Source organism: Scyliorhinus torazame, chromosome 29 (genome assembly GCF_047496885.1).
Source record: "Scyliorhinus torazame isolate Kashiwa2021f chromosome 29, sScyTor2.1, whole genome shotgun sequence".
In the NCBI taxonomy this organism is placed as follows: Eukaryota; Metazoa; Chordata; class Chondrichthyes; order Carcharhiniformes; family Scyliorhinidae; genus Scyliorhinus; species Scyliorhinus torazame.
In genome coordinates this window covers 14,451,810-14,462,790 of record NC_092735.1, presented here as the reverse complement: position 1 = coordinate 14,462,790, position 10,981 = coordinate 14,451,810, and the positions used below count along the sequence as shown (strand labels likewise).

At 49.3% G+C, this 10,981-nt stretch overlaps 1 non-coding gene and 1 pseudogene across 1 annotated transcript; one reads left to right on the top strand and one right to left on the bottom strand.

Annotated features, from left to right (window-relative positions):
- Positions 1–3,676: 3,676 nt before the first annotated feature.
- On the bottom strand, positions 3,677–6,197 carry LOC140403877 (putative nuclease HARBI1 pseudogene; annotated as a pseudogene).
- Positions 6,198–6,507: 310 nt separating this feature from the next.
- LOC140404161 (U12 minor spliceosomal RNA) lies at positions 6,508–6,658 on the top strand. The gene has a single exon (XR_011938461.1). It is a non-coding gene; the product is annotated as a U12 minor spliceosomal RNA (small nuclear RNA).
- The last annotated feature ends 4,323 nt before the right edge of the window (positions 6,659–10,981 follow it).

Below are 10,981 nucleotides of genomic sequence, written 5' to 3'. Positions count from 1 at the left end.
GTGGGGGGTGGAACCCACGCAGACACGGGGAGAATGCGCCAGCTCCGCACGGACAGTGACCCGGGGCCGGGATTCGAACCCGGGTCCTCAGCGCCGTAGTCCCAGTGCTAACCACTGCGCCGCATGCCGTCCCTCCCTCAGTCTGTTTAACCCCTAAATTGCCTGCCACATCTTGGACCCCATTTCTGGACCCAAGTTCCTAATATTTCCCTATCATGACAAGGGACAAGTTTTAAAAGAGTCACTAGTCCGGGGCTTCAGAATGGAATGACAGATGTGTGAGGGAATCAAAGTATGTCACAAGGAACAGGTAAATGATTTGGTGGTGAGTGTTTTTTTCTAATTTCTCTTGCAAAACTGAGATAATTTATTAGTAATTGTGAGGTCTATTAGTGGTAGTAACGTTTACCAGCAGTAGTGAAACTTATTAGTTTTAGTAGGGTTTATCAATTACAAATTAAGAAAAATAACTAATTAACACATAATAATGATGGCTTGGGCAGGTGCGGTGTTGCTGCTGCAGGATGTGGGTGCTGGTGGACAACTTTGTGATCCACGGTAATGACATCTGCAGTAAGTGTCTGTGGCTCGAGGAACTTCAGCTCAGAGCCGGAGCTGCAGAAACCGCGATGCAGAGAGGGTTTGACTGCGAGCGAAGCTGGTATGGGCAGCGGGAAGGTAGATGTGGAGGAGCCTCAGTGCTTGCAATTGTCCAACAGGGTTTGAGGTTCTTGCAGCTTGTATGGATGAGAGTGGAGGGCGGCAAGGCGGATGAGCAAACTGGCCAAGTTGAGCTCATGTACATCGAGGGGCTAGTAACCATGTAAACCAGGCTGTGTGCTTAATTTCAACCGTATGGACAATGGGCATCACGGTAGCACGGTGGTTAGCAGAGTTGCTTCACTGTTTCAGGGTCCCAGGTTCGATTCCCGGCTTGGGTCACTGTCTGTGCGGAGTCTGCACGTTCTCCCCGTGTTTGCGTGGGTTTCCTCCGGGTGCTCCGGTTTCCTCCCACAGTCCAAAGATGTGTGGGTTAGGTGGATTGGCCGTGATAAATTGCCCTTAGTGTCCAAAAAGGTTAGGTGGGGTTACGGGGATAGGGTGGGGGCCTGGGCTTAAGTAGGGTGCTCTTCGGCAGCACAGTGGCGCAGTGGGTTAGCCCTGTTGCCTCATGGCTCCGAGGTCCCAGGTTCGATCCCGGCTTTGGGTCACTGTCCGTGTGGAGTTTGCAAATTCTCCCCGTGTTTGTGTGGGCTTTGCCCCCACAACCTAAAGATGTGCAGGCTAGGTGGATTGACCACGCTAAACTGCTCCTTAATTGGAAAAAAATGAATCGGGTACTCTAAATTTGTTTTAAAAAAAGTAGGGTGCTCTTTCCAAGGGCCGGTGCAGACTCGATGGGCCGAATGGCCTCCTTCTGCACTGTAAATTCTATGTATGTAACTCTATTAAAGCAACATAACCGATGCATACAGTTTGAACAGAACTGTACTCTCTGCAATGAAAATATTGAAATGTTTGTTCTGTTCTCATTACTGAATTGAAGCATCTCAGAGTGCACGTTGACCTCCGGAGAAAATGTGAATTTCATTGTACTTTCCTGTTGTAACATTTGAAATGTTTTTGTAATGTTTCGTTCAGAGGTCTTATGAATAAAATATATTTTTGCAAACAAAAACTCACCTTGCTGAAAATGGTTGGCAAATTCTACCTGGGGTCCATAGCGACGGAAAACTTATCCCGCGGAGTACAGCTCGATACACACAGAGGGAAGCAGCTACTCTCTTGACTGACATGCGAAACGCACGTGGAATTGTACCAAGGTGCCCCCTAGGTTTGATGCTGATGTTTTGTGAAACTTGCACCTTGTTCTCAGACAGTGAGGCACAGCGCAAGGGACCTGGGTTCGATTCCCGGCTTGGGTCACTGCCTGTGTGGAGTTTGTACTTTCTCCCCGTGTGTGCGTGGGTTTCCTCCGGGTGCTCCAGTTTCCTCCCACAGTCCAAAGATGTGCAGGTTAGGTGGATTGGCCATGATAAATTGCCCCTTCGTGTCCAGGGATGTGCGGGTTAGGTTATGGGGTTACGGCGATAGAGCTGCATGGATGGGTGAGTGGACATGAGTGCTCTTTTGAAGGGTGAACACTCAATGGGCTGAATGGCTTCCTTCTGCACTGTGGAGATTCTATGAACTTTAAAAAAATAAATTGGAAAGTACCCAATTCATTTTTTTTCCAATTAAGAGGCAATTTAGCGTGGCCAATCCACCTCCCCTCCACATCTTTGGATTGTGGGGTGAAACCCACGCAGACACGGGGAGAATGTGCAAACTCCACACGGGCAGTGACCCGGGCCCGGGATCGAACCCAGGTCCTCGGCACCGTGAGGCAACAGTGCTAACCACTGTGCCACCCTAGATTCTATGACAGAGGTGATTTCGGTAGGATCGAGCACAGTCCCCCGCCAAGTGAAACTATCCAATTCCCAATGTATTTGATTTGCTACCTGTCCACCATTTTACATCGATGATGGCCCTGACGCATCTCAGCGTGAACACAGTTGAACTGTTCTGTAATGCACTTTTACAAATTTTATGGATAAAATATATATATACTGTTTTAAAAATTAGTATGGAGATGGCCAGGAAGTGTTGTATTAATTTAAAAAAATAATAATTTAAAGTACCCAATTCATTTTTCCAATTAAGGGGCAATTTAGCGTGGCCAATCCACCTAGCCTGCACATCTTTGGGTTGTGGGGGTGAGACCCACGCAGACACGGGGAGAATGTGCAAACTCCACACGGGCAGTGACCCAGAGCCGGGATCGAACCTGGGACCTCGGCGTCGTGAGGCTGCAGTGCTAACCATTGCGCCACCGTGCTGCCCGTGTTGTATTAATTATTGAGAGTTATATTCATAAATTAATTTACATTTCAGTCTGTTGTATCTATACATACTAACATGGGGTTACCATTGATCAGAAACTGAACTGGACTAGCCATATTAATACTCTTAGACTACCGAGGGCAGGTCAAAGGCCAGGAATCCTACGGTGAGTAACTCACCTCCTGACCCCCTCCCAAAGCCTGCCCACCATCTACAAGGCACAAGTCTAATGGAATACTCTCCACTTCCCTGGATGAGTTCAGCTCCGACAACACTCAAGAAGCTCAACACCATCCAGGACAAAGCAGCCCCACTTGATTGCTCCTCCTTCCACAAACATTCACTCCCTCCACCACCGCCGAACACTGGCAGCCGTGTGTACCGTCTACAAGAAGCGCTGCAGTAACTCACCAAGGTTTCTCAGACAACACCTTCCAAACCCACGACCACTACCATCCAGAAGGACAAGAGCAGCAGATACCTGGGAACCCCACCACCTGGAGGTTCCCCTCCAAGTCACCACCCGGACTTGGAAATATAACGCCCGCTCCTTCACTGTTGCTGGGGCAACATCCGGGAACTCCCCCCCCCCCAACCCGACAGCACAATGGGTGTACCTACACCTCAGGGACTGCAGTGGTTCAAGAAGGAAACCACCACCACCTTGTGAAGGGCAACTAGGGAGGGGCAATAAATGCCGGCCTAACCAGCGACACCCACATCCCCTAAATGAATAAAAAAAACATTAGCTTGTCGTTATTCTGTATTCAAAATTGTTTTATTGCCACGGAAATATTTTAACCTTTCAACAGTTTACAAAAATACAATGTACAGAAATAATGAATTAACACAATTAGTACGCAAACTCTCACACTAAACAGTCGACGTTCAGCTATAGCAACGTGAAAAGTCTTTCAATAAAACATCACTTTGTAGCTACACAGTTCTGATTTCCTCAGGGAAGGGAGGGCGGTGTTGTCTGTAAAACCTCGCACATTTCGGCCAGTTTATTATTCAAACAGGTCCCTTATTTGTGAGATAAACAAAGGACAAATACAAGTTCAATCCAATTTATTATCAAATACAGTAAAAACCCCCCTTAAATTATCCCAACTACCATAATCCCAGGATTCTTAGTACTACCCGAGCGGATGAACTCCGTCAAGCTGCGGGTCCAATTCTCTGAGTCTTGGTTGCCTCAGGGCCTCCCTCCGCGGAGGTGGGTCTCACTCGCTGCTTCCTTCTGGCCTCTCGTCTGCCGTTGAATCTTCTCTGTTGCCTCTGCGGCGAATCTTCGCTGGGGAGGGTCGCTGGATGGCTCGTTGTTACATCCCTCTTCGCCCTCTTCCAGAAGCTTCTCTGGCCCTCAGCCAATGAGTCTCGGGGCGGGGGGCCGCAACACCCGATGGAGTTGCCAATTGCAACTCTGGAGGACACCAGGAACCCAACCCCAGGGGTCCATCTCCAGTGATATTGTCTGCATGTAACCTTACTCCATATATGGTAACAGCGGGAAACTGGGTGCCAGAAAGTCTGGCTTCATCTGGGCAATCCACAACAATTGATCCATTTGAATGGAACCGATTATCTCTTGATGCCCTGTTCACAGGGCAGGCCCAGGCTTGTCCCGACTGTCTGTCTCTGCTCAATGTATTCGAACTTGGCTGCTCGAATTCCCGTCAGGCCTGCATGTGGGCTGGCTGTGATTTAAAACGTCCACTTCTTAATTTAAAGTGTCCAATTGTTCATCGGGCCTAGAATTCAGGCTGTTGTCCATTTTGCCACAGAAGGATTTTCTCTCTCTCTGAAAGTCCAAATCTATCCTCCACCAGCTGCTCCCTCGCTGCCCTGGCGGCTGCGGTCGGAACCTCCTTGGGTACCCCGTGGGGCACGACTCCATCAGCATCCGGATCTGGATCCTCCATCTCGTCCATCTCTGACACACTGTCCTCCGTGGGGTGAAGGGTCAGCCCTTCCTGCTGGGCAAAGTTATGCAGCGCGCAACAAGCCACCACGATCTTCGACACTTTAACCGGAGAATATTGTAAAATACCCCTTGACCTGTCCAGGCACTGGAAGCGTGCTTTCAACAGCCTGATGGTCTTCTCCACCCTCTGGCGCGTACAGACGTGCGCATGGTTGTAATTTTCCTGCGCTTCATTATTGGCATTGCTGTAAGGGATCATCAGCCATGTCTTTAGCGGGTAGCCGTTATCGCCGAGCAACCATCCCGATCTCTGAGGTAATTTATTCATGAAGCGACGCAAGTTTGAGTTCTCAAGGACAGAGGCATCGTGGGCACCTCCCTTCTGATCTGCATTCACGTTCAGTATCCGCATCTGGGCATCGCAAACAATCATGACATTCAGCGAGTGGAAACCCTTCCTGTTAATGTACGAAACGGGCTCATCATTCGGAGCTTTCAGTTGGATGTGGGTCCCGCTGATTATCCCCAGCACTTTGGGGAAGCCAGCGATTCGGTGAAACGAGATAGCCCTGTCCCTCACCTGCGCCGGGGCCGTGTCAAAATGAATGAAATCAGAAGCCCTGTGGAAAATGGCGTCGGTCACCTGGTGAATGCAGGCCCTCGCAGCGCTCTGTGTGATCTTGCACATGTCGCCAACGCTGGACTGAAAGGACCCGCAGGCGTAGAAATTCAGCGCTGTCGTTACCTTCATCGCCACCGATAAGGCCGTCCGGCATTTGGAGCTCGGCTGCAGGTCCTTCCGCAGGATGTCGCACAGACGCCCGATCGCCTCTTTGGTGAAACGGAGCTGCCTCACACACAACTCCTCCGACATCGTCTCAAACGACATCCTCTCCCGGTACACCCTCCGCGGTGGGTAGTTGATGCTCCTGATCAGCCGCCGGGAATGGTGCTTGATTCTTCGCTGTTGCTCCCTGCGGCGCAGCTTTGCTCTCATTCGTGCCCTTACATAACACACAGCGTAAAGGCCAAAGGCGAGAGAAATAAACATGCTTCTAGCGTCTTAATCTGTGCTGCCTGCTGGAGAGGTGGTCTGCTTATCTGAAGCAATGCAAACAGGGGTTCTAACCGACCATTGAAAAGTCACTTCAATCTTCCTGAAGCATTTCTTGTGACATTAAAGGAGTCAGGGAAATCTTGGTCACAGGTCATCTACATCGAAAGGCCTTTTAGAAGCCATTCCCCTTGCAACAAAAAAAAAGCCAATGGTCACAAAAAAGGTCACATGGAATTAACAAATAAAATGCAGCATTTAATAAAGGCTGGGCCTCCTCCTCCTGCCCCTCCTCCTCCTCCTGCTTGCTGCTGCTCTCTTCCTGGCCGGGACAAGAGGAGAGCTGAAAGCCACTCAAAGAACTACATCTCCCACAATCCCGGGTGACTACTGCTCCCACAACCCACAGCGGGGGGGGGGGCATCACCCCCATAATGCCCCGGTTCACCTAATCTGCATATTTAGTTTATCTTTTCTAATTTACTCCTTCGACATTTTGAAGGGATGTTGTCGGTTTGCCAGCGGAGGATAGTCTCCCGCTCATACCAGGAGCGTAATTGGGAGGCTGTGGGTGGAGCAGTCACCCTGAGTGTGAGTGGGGTCGACAGGGCCTTGGTGCGGGCGGCGGGCTGTTATCGGTATGCCTTAAACTAATGAGTAAGGAAAATAACGGTCCGGGGTGACGCCCGGGTCCTCGCCGCCTTGTGCGAGAGGAATTTTTGAGCGGGTAAAGGTCGCCCTGTAGGTGACCCGCCTACTTTGTGGGATGCCGCAGCGCAGTGATCTGCCCGGCCCCTGTCCCTCAAGCAGGTTCCCCCCAAATTATAACCAAGTAAAGATCTAAGTAACTTATTACAACTGAGCTTTAACCAAGAGTCATCCAGACTTTTCTCCCCAGAAGGAGCAGCGCTCCGAAAGCTAGTGTTTGAAACGACCCTGTTGGACTTGAACCTGGTGTTGTTAAGACTTCTTACTGTGCTCACCCGAGTCCGACGCCGGCATCTCCACATCACAGATGCTGTTAGGCCTGCTGAGATTGTCCAGCATTTTCTCTTTCACTCTAAGTGTGACACTGGTCATTTGCAGCAGTCCGCAGGGATCAGTGGAATTCCTTGAGTGCAGAAAGAGGCCGTTTGACCCATCGAGTCTACACGGACCCTAGGGCAGCGCAGTGGTTAGTACGGTTGCCTCATGGCGCCAAGGACCTGGGTTTGATCCCGGGTCACTGCTCTTGTGGAGTTTGCACATTCTCCCCATGTCTGCATGGGTCTCACCCCCACATCCCAAAGGTGTGCAATTTAGGTGGATTGGCCACACTAAATTGCCCCTCAATTGGAAAAATATAATAGCGTACACTAAATTTATTTTTAAAAGTGTGCTTGGACCCTCTAAAAGAGCACCCGACCCAGGTGCACTCCCTACTCTATCCCCCGTAACTCCACACATTGATCATGGTCAATTCACCTAACAACAAGAACAAAGAAACATCTTCTTCACAGCCTTCAACACGTCATCGATGAAGATGAACATCTTGCTAAGTTCATCCCCACCCCCCCAGTACTTGCCTTCAAACAACCGCGCAACCTCAAACAAACCATTGTTTGCAGCAAACTACCCAGTCTTCAGAACAGTGACCACGACACCACACAACCCTGCCATGGCAATCTCTGCAAGACGTGCCAGATTATCGACATGGATACCACCATTACACGTGAGAACACCACCCACCAGGTACGTGGTACATACTCGTGCGACTCGGCCAACGTTGTCTACCTCATACGCTGCAGGAAAGGATGTCCCGAAGCGTGGTACATTGGCGAGACCATGCAGACGCTGCGACAACGAATGAACGGACACCGCGCGACAATCACCAGGCAGGAATGTTCCCTTCCAGTCGGGGAACACTTCAGCAGTCAAGGGCATTCAGCCTCTGATCTCCGGGTAAGCGTTCTCCAAGGCGGTCTTCAGGACGCGCGACAACGCACAACCGGGACCTGGGATTCATGTCGCATTACATTCACAATCTGGCCTGCAAAATCCTACCAACTGTCCTGGCTTGACACAATTAACACCTCTTTAACCTGGGGTTACCCCATCTCTGGATCTGTAAAGATTTAATCACCTGCTAATGCTCGCATTCCAAGCATTGTCTGGCATCTTTGAATCTGTCTATATGTATGTTTCTGGAACATACCTCTTCATTCACCTGAGGAAGGAGCAGCGCTCCGAAAGCTAGTGACATCGAAACAAACCTGTTGGACTTTAACCTGGTGTTGTAAGACTTCTTAAAGAAAAGTACAGCACAGGAACAGGCCCTCCAAGCCCGTGCCGACCATGTTGCCCGACTAATCTTCTACACTTCCTGGGTCCATATCCCTCTATTCCCATCCTATTCATGTATTTGTCAAGATGCCCCTTAAATGTCACTATCGTCCCTGCTTCCACCACCTCCTCTGGCAGCGAGATCCAGGCACCCACTACCCTGTGTAAAAAACTTGCCTCGTACATCTACTCTAAACCTTGCCCCTCTCACCTTAAACCTATGCCCCCATGTAATTGACCCCTCTACCCTGGGAAAAAGCCTCTGACTATCCACTCTGTCTATGCCCCTCATAATTTTGAGACCTCTATCAGGTCGCCCCTAAATCTCCGTCGTTCCAGTGAGAACAAACCGAGTTTATTCAGCCGCTCCTCATAGCTAATGCCCTCCATACCAGGCAACATTCTGGTAAATCTCTTCTGCACCCTCTCTAAAGCCTCCACATCCTTCTGGTAGTGTGGCGACCAGAATTGAACACTATACTCCAAGTGTGGCCTAACTAAGGTTCTATATAGCTGCAACATGAGGTTCTATACAGCTGCAACATAACCTCCACACCTTTGAACACTAGGTAGTCATTTAGCATGGTCAATCATCCTAATGTGCACTACTTTGAAAACCAAGGGGGTAATTTAGCATTGCCAATCTTGCATATCTTTGGACACTAAGTAGTAATTTAGCATTGGGATTTTCCCCCCCAGTGTTTTTCATGCCCCCTCTTGTCTCTATAAGTTATTTTTTTAGGTGCCCCCCCTGCACTTTCTATAGTCCACTGTTTTGAGCTCCCCTTTCTGCTAGAAGGCTTCCTTTTTTTCTAATCTATGACTGGTATCAGGCTAACTAGCCTCTGGTTTCCTGTTTTCTATCTCTCTTTCTTGAATTTAGGTGTTACATTTACAATTTTCCAAACTGCTGGGACCTTTCCAGAATGTAAGGAATTTGGAAGATTATAACAAATGCCTCTACTATCTGTGCACTTTGTTTAACATCCCAGCAGGCACTTTGGACATAATCCTTTTTTACTCAACCGAGAACCCCTCCCAGTTCGGCTGACAGTGCCCCTTAACCATCTCCAGGCCATTCCCAGCACTTCTCTCACCCCTTCCTCCGAGGACTGTGCTATGGACCTCACTTGTCCTCACGTTTTACCCCGTCAGCCTCCATTTCCATCACCCCCTGCACAAAGTCACCACTAAACACACATTCTCCCCCTCCCTTTCCAGCAGCATCCGATGGGATCATTCCGTCCACAACACCCTGGTGTTTGCCTCAATCACCCCAACCACCTCGGCCCACTCCCACGAACCTTCCCATTCAATCGCAGGAATTGTAACACCTGCTCATTCGCCTCCTCTCCCCTCAATTCTACTTCTTTGAATCCAGTATTCGCTGATCACCGTTTGGTCTTCCTCTACATTGGGGAGACCGAATACAGATTGGTCGACGGTTTTGCAGAAAAACCTCTGCTACAGCAGGATCCCAGGCGCCTGTTCTTCGCCACTTGAATTCGTTACCTCGCTCTGATGCTCGCATTTCTGTACCTGGTCCACCGCAGTGTTGAGTGAAGCTCGACGCATGTTCGACGAACGGCATCCTCCCTCACAACTTTGCAGTCGGCTAAAACTACACATCCCTCGATAATAATAATCATCGGAGAAGGTGCAAACTCCACACAGTCACCCAAGACCGGAATTGAACCCGGGTCCCTGGTGCTGTGAGGCAGCAGTGCTACCCTTGCATGCAGCAAATACAACTGGTTAACTATTATCTAATCATAATCCCCCTCAATTTAACTTGCCCTCCACACATACACAAGGCAGACAAACACAGAGGGGGAAAAAGGGGTAGAAATCATAAGTCAAAGAATAAAAGTCTTTATTTCATAGGGTGGTGCCCAATACCATCTCTTCAAATTGTGCTTTCAGTTCGTGGTTTGTATCCAGCTCTCTATAGTTTCAGAAATAAAGCACTCACTGGCTTTCTGGAGAGAGAGAGAGAGAGCAGGATCTCGTCTTCGCTTACAGCCATTAATGGCGGAGGAAATGTCAGAAGATTCGCAGATGTGGTTGGAAAGAGACAGAAGAAAATTGAGTCAAGATAGGAAGCTCTAGCTACTCAGTATGCTGTGGCAGAGACTTTCCCACGTTGAGCCTTTACAGCGAGAGCCATCCTTCGTAACACTGGATTTGATAGCATGTCAGCATGCAGTGATATCTGGTCTGTCTGTGTACTTTGCACACAGCTTGATGCGGCCACACACAAAGGTGGCCATCAGGGTGAGGGTGACATTGGGTACAGTTTTCCCTCTTTATCTAGAGGTTTGTACATTGTGTCCTTGGGGTTATATAGCAAGCCCAACAAGCTCCGCTCCGTCCTGGCTGACGTCCTCTCGGGTAAGAGATGGGGGGGGGGGGGGGGAACAAGGACAAGCAAATGCTGCTCATGCATGGGCAATGTGATGTTCAAAGTACAAAGCTTAGGTACACAAATACTTGTACAAGGAAGTCGTGAAAGTTGTGACTTTATCGTATCTGTTCCTTATCCATTTTTAACCCATCCAGTCTCATGACCAAAACTATACCGTGCTCTGGGGTGTGGTCTCACCAATGCCCTGGACAGTTGTAGCACGAGTCCCCAACTTTAATATTCTATCCTCGTTGCAATAAAGGCCAACATTCCACTTGCCTTTCCAATGACTTGCTGACATCTTGTGGCTCATGGACAAGGGCACCCAGGTCCCTCTGCACTCGAGTATTCTCTGTGTCCGGGTGGGTTTCCTCCCACAGTCCAAAGT